Source organism: Astyanax mexicanus, chromosome 25, assembly GCF_023375975.1.
Source record: "Astyanax mexicanus isolate ESR-SI-001 chromosome 25, AstMex3_surface, whole genome shotgun sequence".
NCBI classification, from domain to species: domain Eukaryota; kingdom Metazoa; phylum Chordata; class Actinopteri; order Characiformes; family Acestrorhamphidae; genus Astyanax; species Astyanax mexicanus.
In genome coordinates, this window is record NC_064432.1 from 23490310 (window position 1) to 23508564 (window position 18255).

General features: G+C 37.8%; 1 protein-coding gene across 1 annotated transcript in view; it reads right to left on the reverse strand.

Moving 5' to 3' along the window:
* The window catches only part of LOC103026725 (proliferation and apoptosis adaptor protein 15), a 44925-nt gene that overhangs the window by 14291 nt on the left and 12379 nt on the right, over window positions 1-18255 (reverse strand). The window lies entirely within an intron of this gene.

Consider the following 18255-nt stretch of genomic DNA (forward strand, 5'->3'; position numbering starts at 1 on the left):
ATTACTGTAAAACAGATTAGACCGTGCACATAATGGTTTATTCCAGTGTTCTTTAAGATGCGATTAGATGAGATGTGATTAACAAAAGTAAAGCACACATAATATACATCACAAAAAACAGCGTTTTTCTGTGTTTCAAGTGTAATAAAATTAGTTTTGGTTTCACACTGTGGTTCCTGAGCTTTGTAGAATGTCAGTTCTACTAATATTCTTTCTTAGACTTAGACAACCTTTATTGTCCTTTATAATAAACAAGTGAAAGCAGAACGAAGTTTTGTTGCATTTTGGCTCGCCCGAAAAAAAAAAGAAAATTATTGATATATAGTATCACAGAAATAGATTTAAAATTATATCAAAATTTAAATTTTACAGAATATGATAGGTGGCATTGTAGGATTTAAACAAGTAAAATAAAAAAAAGTATCTAAATATTTAAAAATGTAGAAATGTAGCAGCATAAATATTAAATATGGATATATGACATAGATACATAAATGCACTGTACATCTGCATAAATACATACATATCTCTAAGGTAGCAGCATAAATACATATAAATGAAGTGACTTGTAGTGTTAGAAATTGTTCCATGTACATACTGTAAGGGTAGGTAACTAGTGAACAGATGACACATGTCCAAAGTATTAGGAGTTCAACAGTCTAATGGCTTGGGGAAAAAATCTCTTACAGAACCTGGTGGTTTCTTTTACCAGAAGCCAGCAGGGAAAACAGAGACAGTAGACAATACGTGTTGATTAGTACTAGACCTGTATAAATACGGCATGTGCAAAAAGAAAAGTGAATAATTTGCTACATAAAGTGTGTGATTGAATTAAACAGTATATATTACTGTATACAGTGCGACGTACAGTGAAAAATGGAAAGAATATGATTTAAAATATGGAAAATATATTATAAATGTTCATTATGTAATGTAACATTACATATTATCATAACCTCAATCATTGGTTTCCCAACTCTACTTATTTAAGATAAGTTTTCCATATTTGGAGTTGAATTAAGTTGAATTGGAGTTGAATTTTCATATTTGGAGTTGAATTAACATTTGGAGTTGAATTAACATTTGGAGTTGAATTAAAACACATATTTGTTTTTCATATGTGGAGTTGAATTAACACTGAATTACATTTCTATTATCTAAATATTTGTAAGAATTTAAAGTGCATGATTCTTTAAAAGAAAAAAATGTATAAATGCATTACTATGCAATTATTATGCAATATTTTAATTATTGTATCAGTGGCATATACTGGTCTTAATATGTAAGTAATATTGTTTATTGCAATTATTTGAGAACAAGACTAGTTAATTATAGTGCAGAATTCTATGGGTGTATGCATGTGTGCTGGTGGGGTGCATTCACCCTCAACCACAAGAGAGAGACACACACACACACACACACACACACACACACACACACACACACACTAAAAAGAGTCTTTTATCAGTGCGGATGATCTGAGCGGGCGTCTGCTGGTCACAGGGCAGATATAAACCAGTGGAACAGGACTGAGCCCAGACTGACCTAAATACCCGCACTGCAGTTACACACTGCCGACAGCAGAGGACCAGGCTGGAGTTCACTCGGCTTAGTGTGGAGAAATGAGGCGGCGTAGATTCAGAGATAGAGCAGCACACTGAGGAACCTGGACTAGAGCAGCATACATCCCTAACAACACCATCTTCTTCACACACTCATATTGACATGGTTTTATTATCAAGTCTAAAGTCATTGCAGTTTTGTTTTCCCACAAAATTCTACAGCACTTCATGCTTCCCTCTGCTACAGACAACTTTTATTAATAGATGCGGATTTTATTTTCCAGCAGGATTTGGCACACTGCCCACACTGCCAAAAGTACCAATTGGTCTTATATAATATTCAATTTTCTAAGATACTGATTTTTGGGTCTTCATTAGCAGTAAGCCATAATCATTAACAAGAAAAGAAATAAACACTTAAAATAGATCACTCTGTGTGTAACTTTTCAGTGATATTCAATTTTCTTTGGATGGATTTACTCTTGTCTATATACTCCACTGTTATGTGGTGATGCTACATGCTGACAGCACTGATGGCTAGAATGAACAGCTTTTATTAAATGCAATAAGATGAACTCGAACGGAGCTGCCAAGATGATTCAACGTGTTTACTGCAATGGGAACAAATTACGGCCTGTTTTTCACCAAACCAACACAGGGAAGAATGGTGCACAGTGGAGGAACCATCTCGCAAGTACATCTGCTATTACTGGCTTCTTAATAAGTCATGACATAATACAAATAATAAAAGAGATCAACTTGTACTAAGTACACTTTTGTCTAAAAACAATCATATCACATGTAATGAATATTTGAGTGGTCTATGATCTTCTTTAATAAACATCTGATATGTGTGACTGTCTCCTATAAATTCTTTCAAATTTGTAGGTGAATAAAGCTACACTAAACTTTAATAAACTGGTGTAGTGTTGTAAGGGATAAACAGTATTTACAGCATCTGTTACTGACTGATGTTCATTACAGGGAGCTGCTATATATATATATATATATATATATATATATATATATATATATATATATATATATATACACAAGTTCACTGCATTCAAGCTGAGCACAAAGAGCAGAACACTATGGACTACTGTAGCCTGACAAGGGTGGCTTTTATACTCTTTATATCGACTGAAATTAAGAAATTCGTATTATAATACAAGTTTTTCCCCATACTGTCTATATGCCCTATGGCCACTGCGTTCTTTTAAAGATCGAAGTGGCTCAGACTATTTTTACAGCTTCAACACGTCAACACTAACAGCAAAAACTGATTGTTCACTTGCTGTCTAATATACAGCTCTGAAAAAAACTAAAGAGACCACTTCAGTTTCTGAAACAGTTTCTCTGATTTTCATATTTATAGGTATATGTTTTATGTTTGAGTAAAACAAACATTGTTGTTTTATTCTATAAACTACGCACAGCATTTGTTGGCATTATGTTTTCCTCCACCAGTCTTACACACTGCTTTTGGATAACTTTATGCTGCTTTACTCCTGGTGCAAAAATTCACGCCTTTCAGTTTGGTTTGATGGCTTGTGATCATCCATCTTCCTCTTGATTATATTCCAGAGGTTTTCAATTTGGTAAAATCAAGTAAAAACATAATTGTGGTCTATTTTTTTTCCCCAGAGATTTGGGCTCTATACAGGATGTGGAGTTAAGGGTACAAAAGTAAACACATGGTAAATATCTGGCCCATTGCTGAGCTCTGTGTGAAGAGAAAATGCGCTTCAATCAGATCAATTCAGTTTATTACACAGCCCTCGCTGCTCTCTGGCTGACCTCTACTCGCTTCTGTTCATCTGGTCGGTCTTCAATTAACGGCTGAAAAGCAGGGCACATTTCCGGGCTGTGGTAAAACGATGCTCTCTGATGGGTCAAGCTTGAGTGCTACGCTAAATAAAAGGTGTTCGCCGGCCCCCGAACGGCAGAGTGCTCCTGTAATTGGGGGTCCGTGCTCTCCAGGTACTGCCACCTCAGATTATAAAGCCTCCCACTCGCTTCCATAAATGTCACAGTTAATCTTTTCAATCGTGCCGAGGCAGACTCCACTGAGCGTGCTGAGAGAGCGGCGTTACACACCGGTGGAAACGAGGGTGAGTGCGTTTGTGTTTAGAGAGCGTTTAGACAGACAGAACAAGCAAATGAGGGTAAAACAAAGTCAGCCATGAGCAAGATTGCCAATTATGTTGTTGTGAATGGAGCGTTTTGTGTCCTCCTTCCCTCGTTTCCCATTGAAATCACACGTCAGAAGCTCCAGGTGCTCCTGATGAAAGGCTGGGATAATGACAGACAGATTTTAAAGCCCACCTACTTCAGCACAGCTACTCCCTGCCACCCTCCCCACGTGCGCTTCCAATTTAAGTTATTGTTCTGACTCTGAAAAGTGACCTTCAGGTCTATGAAAGATGCTATAAATAAACCCTGATTTTTTTTTACCATGTACTATTTATATACAGCTCTGAAAAAAACTGAACTGCCATCAATCCAAACTGAACTGCTTGAATTTTTGTGGCATAAAGTTATCCAAAAGCAGTGTGTAAGACTGGTAAAGGAGAACATGCCAAGAAAGCGAATGAAAACTGTGATTAAAATCCACCAAATATTGATTTTTGAACTCCTAAAACTTCTCTGCATCTTTTTTGTTATTTCAGACTTTTTTTATTTTCTGCAAATAAATGCTCTAAATGAAAATTTTTCTATTTGGAATTTGGGAAAAATGTTGTCAGTAGTTTGTAGAGTAAAACAACAATGTTAATTTTACTCAAACATAAATCTATAAATAGCAAAATCAGAGAAACTGATTCAGAAACTCTCAATCAGAAGTGGTCTCATATTTTTTTCTGTATGAGAGCTGTATGTATAACAATCAAACATAACATTATGATGTTGCTTCTACACCCATACACAATTTAGTAGTTGTATAATTAATTACAGACTGTAGTTCTGTATCTGTTTCTCTGTATAGTTTATTATTATCCTCCTTTCACCCTGTTCTTCAGTACTCAGGCCCTTACATGACCTGTGTGGATCTAATACAGCAGTAATGATGGAGTTTTTAAACACCTCAGTGTCACTACTGGCTGGGCTGAGAATAAATAGCATGGTTCAGCTCTATGAAAATTGATTAGAAGTTGTTAACTCTGGAGATGGCCTGTGAAGGCTCACACCTGCATACAGTATGTTGTGAGGTGCTATCTTGTGAGCATGCTCATGGCAAGGCAATGTAAAAATTGGCAAAATAACCATAAGTTGCAGACCTAGTTGACCAATCCTTATATCTGTTTGTTGGTCTAACTCCCTAATCTCTGTTTGGTTTCTGGTTTTCTCTCTCAGCTTTGTTTCTCGATGACAGTCTGTGAGAGTTTGATTGGTTCATCCAGGGTTAGAGAATGTTGTAATTATTATTTTTATTATTATTATTATTATTATTATTGCACACATTCCTATCTATATGGGAAGTGTCTGACATTGCCATCCACTGTCGTCCCCCAACTGCCACACACACACACACACACACACACACACACAGTTAGAGAAAAGGCCTGTCCTTCACATTCTCACGCACAAGCCTGCTTTTGTCTTCCTGCTCCGTCTCCCGCTCTCCCCCTTGTGTGTGTGTTTGTGTGTGTATTCATATGTGTGTGTGTGTTTGTAAAGGGTGTCAGAGCTGTACTGAGTTCTAGCATACCATTTTGTGTCTTTTGTGCATTTGTGTGTGTGTGTAAGTCTGTGTGTGTGTGTGTGTGTGTGTGTGTAAAGTGGAGAATTGGGGCCTGTTCCTCTTTCCCGTGACTAAACTCTTAACTCCCCCATTCTGCAGGGTCTGGCGGGGAGCCCCTCACTCCACAGAATGTTCTTTTAGTACAGTGACCCCCTTCTCTGTCTCACACACACACACATACACACTGCTCTTTTAGTGAGTGCAGATTCGTTGAGCTATTCTTTGGACACTCTCCAACATCTGCTTGCTAGACACACACACACACACAGACACACAGTATGTTTTAGACAGAACCTGCTGTATGATAAGAACAGGCTAGACTGAAGAAAAGCTCAGATTCAATCAAATCTCAAGCTTATACAACAATCTTTAAGATCTTGTTATAAACCCAGAAACCCCTTTCTCCCTAATAAGCTGTGTTTATTAATTAGGACAAGCAAGTGGAGAAAATCTCATACAAATGTTGAGTTAGCACATTAGCATGAATGCAAATACTAACTAAACTGCAGCTTTAGCACAGCAGCTACAACTGCAGCCTTAGCACAGCAGCTACAACTGCAGCCTTAGCACAGCAGCTACAACTGCAGCTTTAGCACACCAGCTACAACTGCAGCTTTAGCACACCAGCTACAACTGCAGCTTTAGCACAGCAGCTACAACTGCAGCTTTAGCACAACCTGCTACAACTGCAGCCTTAGCACAGCAGCTACAACTGCAGCTTTAGCACAGCAGCTACAACTGCATCCTTAGCACAGAAGCTACAACTGAAGCTTTAGCACAGCAGCTACAACTGCAGCTTTAGCACACCAGCTACAACTGCAGCTTTAGCACAGCAGCTACAAGCCTTGTCCAATATTGCTACAGAAGTGTTAGCATACCAGCCAAAGGCCACATCCCACAATGCTTCCGGCCTTGACCAATATTGCTACTGCAAAGTTAGCATAGCAGTTACAAGCCTAGTCATCACCGACATCACTGCCAGCTACAGAAATGTTAGCATGCCAGTTACAAGCCTCGTCCAACATCTCTATCGGCCTTAACCAATACTTATTCAAAACAGATGGTGGAATATCTGAGAGGGAAGAAATTTCACCAGCTAACTTTGTTGCAGTGGTACCATGCTAAAATTCAGTGAGCTTTTTAGTCTATAAAAAAGCAGATTGCACTGCTATTATCATAATTTCATACATCTGTGGCAATGGGACTAATCAAACATGTTAATACAATGAATAAGACGTGTCTGCAATGACATCTATGAACCTCTATGAAATGAAAGAGTGATAAATTATGATGTACAGAACAGGCCTGCCTCTACAGAAGCTCATATGAAATAACCACTCTGACTGTCAGTAATGAAATACCGCACTAGCTGAGCATGTTCAGGTAGCCTGGAACACAATAGCCTTGATTTGTAGGTAAATATATGGTGCAGATATGGCAACACTGCGATGGAATTTGTTGAAACGCTTGATTGCACTAGTAAATCAAAGTGCCAGCTGGATGTGAAAAGGCAGAAATTACTGCCTTCTTTCTTCTTGTGCGGCGCCCACGATCGATTAGACGGAGCCCACTCCAGCCTGTAGTAAAGCTGTACTTGTTGCAGATTGTGCTGCAGAATTCAGGCACACAGTTCAGTATTAAAAGAGTACCAGAGAACCAGTCTGCAGCCTATTTATTTAATGTATCCAATACATTTTGGTACAAAGTGAGTTAACAGTTGGATCAGGGTTCTTGCTCAGTTTTAGAAGTCAAATTTAATGCTTTTTAAGAGCTTTTTAAAACATAAATGAATATAAATTAAGAATATAAACTGAGATCATTTATTTGATTTGAAATCAAAACTTTACCTTTTCCATTTGTTACCATTTTTTTTTCAATTTTGTTCCATTGTGATGCAGAACAAGTTAGCATGTTAGCTAGCACGCCACTAACCTTAGTTCTCTCCTCAGTAAAGTTAGCTAGCTTGCCAGTAATGTTAGCTAGCTATACGCTAATCTTAGTTCTCTCCCCAGTAACGTTAGCTAGCTCGTGGCTAATGTAAGCTAGCTCAATTCTAACCTTAGTGCTCTCCTCAGTAACGTTAGCTAGCTCGTGGCTAATGTAAGCTAGCTCAATTCTAACCTTAGTCCTCTCCTCAGTAATGTTAGCTAGTTCGTCGCTAATGTTAGATAGCTCTACGCTAATCTTAGTTCTCTCCCCAGTAAAGTTAGCTAGCTTGCGGCTAATGTTAGTATGTGATTTCCCTCTAGCATTAAACACACCATCTAAAAATGTATTACCTACAGCAAATTTAAGACAATTTAAGACCTTAATTATCCAGATTTTAATTTCAAGACATTTTAGGGCTTTTAAAGGACCCATAAGAACTCAGTTAGATGCAATGAAATCCTCACAGCAACGCTGCTTAATCCAATATCTAGTAGAAAGTTTTTGTCTTGGACAATAGAGGCATTTATTCCAAGAAAAGCAGGATAAAGTTATTTTTAAAACGCTTGATTTTAGAAGAAACACAGAAACAGTGATGGTTCTGCAGGTGTCTGAATATTTCTGTCCATACAATGGGATATACTGTACATATAAGACTGCGGAGTATTTATTTAATATGTCATAATTTATAATAAACCAGGGTGGGGAGGTTGATGCACGCATGTATATATATATATATGCATATTAATAGCATTAAACTCAGACAACAATTTCTTTGATGATGATCTTGTGTTAGGGTATGTGTGTGTATATATATATATATGTGTGTGTGTGTGTGTGTGTGTGTGTGTAGCCCAACCCTGCCACTACCACCCAAAATCCATTCACCCTTCACATGGCTAAGATCACCATGACAACCAGCCCCAGCTTGTTCCAGCCTGGAAACGGTAGCCTAGCAACAGGGCAAGAGTGTAACCCCCAACGAAGTTCCCACCTCACCCCACGTGATGACCCACGGTGAGAGAGAGAGAGAGAGAGAGAGAGAGAGAGAGAGAGAGAGAGCGCAGAGAGGCTGACATCATTAGGCAAAAATAAATATGCGGTAACGTACACAAATATGCACACACGTTTCACACACACACACACACACACACACACACACACACACACACACACTTAATATTGCCAATGAATCACAGCATCGTTTTTCTGATCAGAGAAGAATCTGAGAATTGTAGCGCACTGCCAAAAACAACAGACAGACAGATAGATCGATAGACAGACAGCTAAATCTATAGACAGACAGATAGCTCAACAGATAGACAAAGCAATATGCAAACAGATAGATAGATCAATAGACAGATCAATGGATGGATAGATCAATAGACTGACATAGATTGAAAGATAAATCGATCAACAGACTGACAGCTTAACTGACAGACAGATAGATTGACAGACAGACTGACAGAGAGACAGATCAACCCACATATAGACAAATAAATCGATAGAGAGCTAGATAGATCGATAGACAGATCAATACAGATAGATAGCTTGATCAATAGATAAACAGATCGATAGAAAGACAGATCAATAGGCAGATATATAAATAAATAGATCAATTGATCAATCAACAGACAGACAAATAGATCAATATCAAGACAGATTGATGCTTATATTTTGTTGGAGTAACTGCCTCTACTGCCCAGATAAGACTTTCTACTAGATTTTTCTGTGAAATGCAGTAATAATTTTTAATATTTAAAAGAAATCAGTAAATAAATAAATAAATCTTTTACTTCCTTTTTTCACACAGAAGCAGCCACCAGGGCCTGATTTTAGATTTCTGAGGGCAGCACGGGAACCAAAACTCGGAAATGAGCATTCTCTGTTTTGGTAACCATGTGGGAGTGTTTGAGTAATTATGATAACCCACTTTTAGCCCATTTCTGGAGGCATCCAAATAAAACCAGCCTGCTTCATTCTGAGAAATAAAGACAGGCAGGAAATAAAGTACGGTATTTTTAAATGCAAACTCATAAGGGATTGCACTTCTTAAGTGTTTCCCTGTATGAGTAACAGTATTTTTTTTTTACGGAAAGAACAATGAATGTTTACTCTAAAGAGACCCCAGCAATACTCATAGAGCTGCTGAGGAACAAATAAAGCAATTCAACATCACTTATTACTACCCTTTCAAACAAGGGTATGACAAGACACGAGACGAATATGAGACTAGATTTAACAATATATAACAATATATAACAATAACAATACAATAGCAGTTCTGAAATACATTTATGACTGGAACTGCTCAAGTAAATTAATGATTAGAATAGCACTGCTGAGGTAAATATAGTGCGCTTTCTTGGTTTATCGGCTAAGATATTAAAAGTTTCAGTTTTTGATAAATATTCTCGCAGCAAAGTCAATGAAAACCTGAACTGTTTGGCTACAAGTTTTTAATGCTTTTATCTATTCACTCCAGCCCTGGTGTTTTTATAGATCCTCTCGAACGTAAACTCTCCTTACCTCCTGTTTATCTCTCAAAGTCTGATTCGAAGTTCGCTGTTGCTGGGTTGAAGAAGCTGAATGGTAGTCAAAGGAAGTAACCATGGCAACGCTGTGACTAATGAGGATTTTATGAGCATGTGAGTTTTCATTGGCATGAACATACACTCACACACACAGCTTGACTCATTCCACCAGTTATTACGATGATTACTAATTCTACGCTCTTAAGTTTAAGGGTCCTAAACACTTCAAGAGTTGGACGTACGGTTAATCGGTGGAGAACCATTATGTGGAGGTCTTTCTGAACCTCAGTAATGTCTGAGGTGAATACCATAGATTCTCAACTAAAGATGATCAACTTGATCAAGATGATCTTTAAAACTTCAGGTATACAGTGGACAGTACCTACCCTTAGTAAAACAAGACAAATCAGGACCTAAAAGATCTGCTGCTGATGTCTGAAGGGGACCAGATACCATAGGACATCTTTAGAGGTCTTGCCTTGAAGACACAGTTACTAAAGCTATAAACAACCACATCACCAGACCTGTCCCTGATTGAAAATGTGTGGGATGCTTTTGGACGCTCTGCCGACACTCCTACACCTCCACCTCAAAATCTGCAGGAACTTGTGGAAATTTTGGAGCTGCATAGGCTGGATTATCAAAGGACTCCATTAGGAACCTCTACATCTTCATGCTGAGACATCTGGTAGAGACTGACTGCGTAGGGCGATATGGCCAAAACAATATATTTGTTTAATTTTAATAGAAAAATGTAAAAATATAAAAATCACAATATTTACATACACTACAGTTGTGGGCGAACATAGTTTAGGGAGACATGTCATCTGCTGGTGTTGATTCATTGTGTTTTATTATCAAGTCTAAAGTCAGTGCAGTTTTGTTTTCCCAGAAAATCTTACAGCACTTCATGCTTCCCTCTGCTACTGACAACTTTTATGGAGATGCAGATTTCATTTTCCAGCAGGACTTATCACACTGACAAAAGTATGGTCTTATATAATATTCTAATTTTCTGAGATTCTGATTTTTTGGTTTTCATTGGCTGTAAGCCATAATCATCAATGATAAAAGAAAGAAACACTTAAAACAGACCACTCTGTGTTTAATACATCTATATAATATATAAGTTTCACATTTTCAAATCAAGTGGACTGTCTACACACAAATACTGAAAGCAATCTTAATTTAAACAAAAGTGGTTCTTGTACAGCATCAAACCAAAGAATCCTTGCTAATCAGACATTAGGACATTTCCTCTCTCTTTCTCTCAGAGTACAACCGATTACACTAGTGATTCACTGAAATCATGACGCCATCCAACACACCCTTTACAAACCAATCAGTGTTTAGTATATGGAGACTCCACCCACATAGGTGATGACGGCAGTAAATATTAAAGTCATCTTCACTCTCAGGCACTCACTCTTGCTAACCTTTACAAAACTGAAGACGAACATGTGATCAACATCCCAAATGAAACAGGAGGCTGCAATCTAATCCTTGTATTAAGAAAACAGGCCCATGCTCTACAAAGACTCCAAACAAGAATCACAGAAATCCAGAGAGAAGCTCTATTGTCTTCAGTGCTGTGATTCATGCAGTAACAGTCTGTTCTAAAGCTCATACCTGCAGTGTTGTGTACTTGCAGTGCACGCTCTGTTCTGTCCCATTTATCACACCTGCGAAAACTAGACACGCAAGACGCAAAACTGTTTCACATGTCATTCACTTAAAAATAATGAGTTTCTTTAATTTTACCAAACTAAAAAAAACTCTGGAATATAATCAAGAGAAAGACGGATGATCACAAGCCATCAAAGCTGAACTGCTTGAATTTTTGCACCAGGAGTAAAGCAGCATAAAGTTATCCAAAAGCAGTGTGTAAGACTGGTGGAGGAGAACATGATGCCAAGATGCATGAAAACTGGGATTATAAACCAGAGTTATTCCACCAAATGTCGATTTCAGGACTTTTAAAACTTTATAATTCTATAGATACCAATATGTTCTATATATGCTTAAATCTTCTATAAATACCTATATGTCATTTAGATACTAATCTGTAATTCATATGGATCCATATTTATCCTAAATATCTAAATATATCGCTCTATGTTTCTCTCTCTCTCTTTCATTCTCTCTCTCTCTCTCTCACACTAAAAGGTCAATCGGTCATTTCCTGCCAGCACCATGCTGAAAGCTCCATTAGCCGATGACTGACCAAAATATGTTTCTACACATGCCTCACCATGTGCACACACACCCGTGCACAGACCAAAATTCGGAAGGGCTCCAGAGTTTTACCTTTCTAAAAGAAGGTGAGGGGGATGTGGGCACAGCACGCTGTGTCAGAGCGCATTATCGTAACCGGCTAACGAGGAGCTAGCACGCCTCTGTGTGTGTTTTGGCCGTTAGCGGCAGCGCTACGCTAGCGCGTGGCTGAGGGAATGTAGGCCACGCTGCTATTTTTTCCCCATTTTTCTAAATTCAGACGGAGAGAAATCCTCTGAGCTTAATGAACACAGTCACGATACATCAGCTCACACCAGCGCATCACACACACACACACACACACACACACACACACACACACACACAGTTCAGCACCAACACAAACAAAAGCACACTCAGGGAAACTTAACAAAAAAAAAGGGCTTTTCATAAAAATGCTTTTTTTTTTTTTAGGATTAGACATGGAATACATATAAAATATATAAGCACCATCCGATTACATACATGGCACTAATTTTTATGATTATCATTATTATATATTGTAACATCTATCAGTATTTGGACACAATTGTTGTTTCTTCCAATAGTTCATTCTACTGTACAGAGAAGGCTTTAAGATTTTATAGCAGCACTGCTGTGAAGATCTGATTGCATTTAGACACGAGAGGTGTGTTAGTGAACTCAGGCTGTTGGGTCCCAATCACCACCCCACTGCTGTGTGCACATTAGCATTAGCAATAGTTCGTAAGTAGCTGAATGCATTCATTAGGAGCAGTGTCCAAAATGTTAGGTCATATAGTCAAGGTTTAGAAATCATAATATTGTTACTAGCAGATCACACACTGGCTACAGGCCACTTTCAACATATGCTACTAGAGATAGCAGCCTAGTGGCATCACACATTATTACTGAAGCATAAGTATGCTGGCTACCGACCTTGTCCTACATCGCTACTGCAGCATTAGCACACTGGTTACCTGCTTTATCCCTAAAATCACAACTTGCAGCATTGTCACACTGGCTACTGACCACTTCACTACTGCTAATATTGCTAATGCTGTGTTAGCCTGCCAGCGACAGACCCTCATCCGACATCCCAACCGTAATGTATGTTAGCACAACAGCTACTGGCCTCGTCCCACAGCGCTAAAGCTTTCAGGGATTAAAACAAAGATTATGACTAAGTTATACACAGCCACAGCCAGACAGCTCTCTTTATTTCAGTAGCAGCTCAAATTCCTTCAGTGTGACCAAGAATTTGTGTGTGTGTGTGTCTTTAAGAGTCTCATTTCCACAGTGTTGTGGAGTTACTCAGCACACATCTGGTTTACTGCACACATTCCTCAGATCTGTGGGACCAGAAGCCACTCATAATAGCACACACACACACACACACACACACACACACACAGAAATCTATTCAGTTGTGAATACACTCCGGGTCACAGTTCGTTGTGAATATGGAGAGTTTTGCCAGATATCGCTGCAGAGCCGAGAGGCCGGGCCGTCCATCGCTCCGCCAGAGCAAAGCACTCTGGGTGCTGTGTGGGAGTGTCTCCCACACTCTCCCAATCCGGCAGTGTAAGCAGAGGAGGCGTTATGTAGTAGAGGTCAAAGGTCAAACTGCAGAGGGAACGGTTTGATGCAGCACTTCCACACAGAAGAAGAGAGAGAAAGATTGAGAGGCAATGTGTTACTGTATCTGCAGATAAATGAGGGTATTAGAGGAGATCAAAGTGATGATATTAGTATGATTAGTATATATATATATATATATATATTTATATATACGGGGTCAGGAGTCACACAAAGGAAAAGCGAGGACATTAAGGAAATCCTACGTCCACTTCTTTACTGCATCCACCTTTTCTTTCCCAGTTTAATCTCCGGTTCTGGAGTCCGGCCCACTCGCCATGGAGACCCAGCTGTGAGTGTCTGGCCGGCCTCACTTCCTGCCATTGCCATGGCAACACTTCCTGGCCGGACTCGGAGAGAAGAGGGAAAAACAGCAGCTGGAGCGTCCATCACAGTTACAGTAAGACAGCAGCTAATCCTCCCAACACACACACACACACACACACACACTTCCTCTCAGATTACAATGTTTTCCTCTGATGAAGGCTTTTACAGTATGCCAGTCAGTGTGCGTGTTATTCCGATTTTATCTCTGGAATTGCCATTTTGTATATTTAAATGCACAAAACAGCATAAAAAATCCCTAATTACACACGTTAAACAGGTGCAATTGTACAAACAATAATTTTAAATCGTTAGCCCTAACCTAATGCACTACCCATAATTTACAACATTACCCTCGAGCTAATAGACTTACCATGAATTATAACGCTAGTTATATAAGGATAGCCCCAGGTTAACCTCAACCTAATACAGTAACCAGAAAGCAGAGACCTTATTAATAAATCCATAAGCCAATCAGATCGCTGCTTGTACAGAAAGCAGAGGAGAGTCAGTGCGCTGGCGGGGAAGCCCCACGATGTAGAGATCTGCGCAGGCGCAGTAGCCAGCACAAGCATTACTGAGCCAAACGATACAAAGGGTTGATGAGTTTTTAATCAGATTGTATTACTGATATAAAATATGTTGTTCAAATGACAATTAGACATTCAGCTTTGAGCATTTTGGTCTCTCCTTATTTAAACAGATAGGAGTCTGGGTCTCGCATGAGGGGGATATAAGCGTGTGTACTGATTTCCCTATAAAGACTTTGCCAAAAGTTGATATTTTAGCTAGTATGAGCTAATATTTTAGCCCCAAGTCAAAAAGGCCATTCACAAAATACAACATGCTGACATTCAGTACAAAACATTCTGATTTGTCCTTACTAGTCCATTCATAATGAAACGGGGGTAAACTAAAAACAATGCAAAGCTCGGGGAAAAAAAATTAAAGATCAATCAAAAATGAGGAGTATCTTTGATTTGTACCAAATTGAAAACCTCTGGGATATAATCAAGATGACGATGGATGATCACAAGCCATCAAACCAAACTGAACTGCTTGAATTTTTGCACCAGGAGTGATTAGCATAAAGTTATCCAAAAGCAGTGTGTGTGACTGGTGGAGGAGAACATGATGCGAAGATGCATGAAAACTGTGATTAAAAACCAGGGTTATCCCACCGTTTATTAATTATTTCTGAACTCTTAAAACTTTATGAATATGAACTCGTTTGCTTTGCATTATTTGAGGTCTGGAAGCTCTGCATCTTTTTTTGTTATTTCAGTCATTTCTCATTTTCTGCAAATAAATGCTCTAAATGTGACCAATATTCTATTTGGAATTTGGGAGAAATTTAGTTTATGGAATAAAACAACAAATGTTCATTTTACTCAAACATAAACCTATAAATAGCAAAATCAGAGAAACTGATTCAGAAACTGATGTGGTCTAATTATTAGTATTATTTATTTTTACTACTATTAACTGTGTGTGTAGATATTACTATGACTGCAGTTTCATCTAACTGGCACATGCTTCAGCACGGCCTTTAGACCACAGCAGATGGTCAATGTAAAAAAAAGAAAGAAAAAAAAAAGAGAGAGATAGATTGTCACTAAAGACAGACTCTCTCTCTATCACACATTTTTACTATTAGAAACAAAAACAATACTAAAAAAAAAACAACACACTAGTTGCAAGGTAATATGCTAATTATGACAGAGTGACACAAATAGCTTGGTTTTCGATTGGACGGAACAGGATACAGGCCTAAAACAGTAAGATACATCGTTTTCCTAATGATTTTGTACCAAACACAACTATAACTGCTGTAAGACCAACATAATCCACATGATAACCATAGCCATAATTATTTTAAAATATATATTAATGTATTTTTAAAACTTCGCCATGGAAACTAGATTCAATATGTTTATGTACATACTAAAGCATTCATTATACATATTACCTTTACAGATAAATACAATATTTGCAGTAGAAAAAAAATGCGAACATACCAGCTTCAGTTTTTCACCATAAACACATCGTAAGAGCTTAAACTACATTAAAGATACTCTTCTCGCTGTAGACTGTTCTCATGTGATTAACATAGACTGGAGGCAGAGTGAGGCAGAGTAGGGTCGAATAAGATAGAGTGAGGTAGAGGTCCACATTGAACAAACACACCAGACTACTTTCTATTCTCAAAGAAATGAGTGCAGCCAAACCAAGTGCGAAAAATTAATTAAAATAAATTGTACATCACATTTTTGGCCATATTGCACACCCCTATATATCTCACACAGTCACACATCTAATCATTCAGAAATCATTAAAAAAAAATACCAGCAACACAACATGTAATCATCTCCCGTATCTTCTCCATGTGTCCTGCATTTCCACACACCTGACTGATCTGAGAGATAAATCACAGCGTTCACCGCCTCCCTCGTACAGAGCTGCTCCTGAATCACACCTGCATAACGCTATAATGCCACAGATACTGAAGGCCATTCTGCTACTGTGCCATTACAGCTAATGTGGGTCTATGAGACACCGCGAGCGACGGAGAACCGCTCATTAAGCCCCTACTCAGCTCTGATTGGTGTCACTGGCTGGGCGTTTTTATCTTCCGCTAACGCTAATCTGTAGGTACACTATAAGGATAAACGTACTGGATGAAGCTCCATCAAGACAAAAAAAAAAAAAAAACACAGTTCTTCCACAGCTCTAAGCTGGGGGCTTTATATTCCTCTAGTTCATACCTGCCATTAGTCATGGTGCCAAAAGGTTCATGTTCATTATCTGCTGCAAAGAGTCCTATTTTTAAAGCTCCAACATAGAAATACACTTTCATAAATTCAGATTCATAAAATGCAGACGATTTGGCTGTAGTACGCAGTAGACATTTGTTGTTGGATCAATACACTAATTGAGAAAAAAAAGCAAATATATATATATTTATATATTTATATTTATATATATATATATATATATATATATATATATATATATATATATATATAAATGGTTCAATAGAATAAGTAACACCTTTTTCATTAGATTGACTCATTGAAAAAAAATCGACTAACACAATGATCAATAAATTGGTCATTAGATTAATGGCTTAAGGTTAGATTAAATTAGATTAAACAGGTGAAACAAACTAGTTAAATACATTTATTAAAAGAAGAAATTACCATAGACTATCAACATATTTAATTATTGCAATATTGTATTTTTAAATACTTTAATGCATTTTAATTAATAGTTTAGATGTAGGCCTGTCGTGATTAGGGCTGCCACAAACGATTATTTTAATAGTCGACATAATTGTGACTAGTCGACTAATCGTGGCAGCCCTAGTCGTGATAATTACATTATTAACTTATCGTACAAAATGTGGCCACAACCGCCATAATTTGACTTACAGTGAAGGACCCATTAATGTCAACGAGCCAGTAACTCAACTTTATTTGAAAACAGGTTTATTTTAATTGATTAATTTATTTATGAATAAAAAATACTATACAGGCCTGTCATGATAATTATTTTATTGACTTATTCTAGACTTGTACAGTTTAATTTTATTTATTTAATTTTTTTTCAGGATATAAAAAATTTTATTCATTTCACATGTTTAAGCATTAAAAGTTAATTACTCCTGTGTTCTTATGCTAGTAACTTATTAGTACTAAGTTTTGTGTAAGACAGTGGGTCAGGGTGCCATTATGATGCAATAGTGATGATGCACTCCTAGAATGTCTCTCAGCCATATTGCAGGGTCCGAATATACTGTGATATAATACAGAGTGTACTGTTTTGCAATACTGTAGATCCCTAAAAATAGGGTGTCAGAAGTGGTTCATTTAATGTTCTTAAAAATTCCACACAACAGATAGCAGTGTTTTGCTGTTTAATTCTACTGCGATTCCACTGTTTTGATTGTATAAAATACATTTTTCTTTTACAATAGCTAAATCATCTTGTTTACAGTATTGCAATGCCTGGTGATATATTGAATTGTGACCTCTGTACTATGATATGTATTGTATAGCCAAGTTCTCGCTATTATACAGCTCTGACCCAATCATTTACTGTGTTGGTTCCCTAGACAGGGATTAAGCCTTCTCATTGGCTGATATATAGTTCAGGACTATATTTATATTTTAATCCCACAAGCTATAGTGTTGGTCTCGCTGCACGCTGCACACTGGAGCTTTCTACACCTAACCGTAAACCAATATGCTAAACACCCTCCATTCAAAAGTGGGCTGAAATTATCCACGTTTTGGTG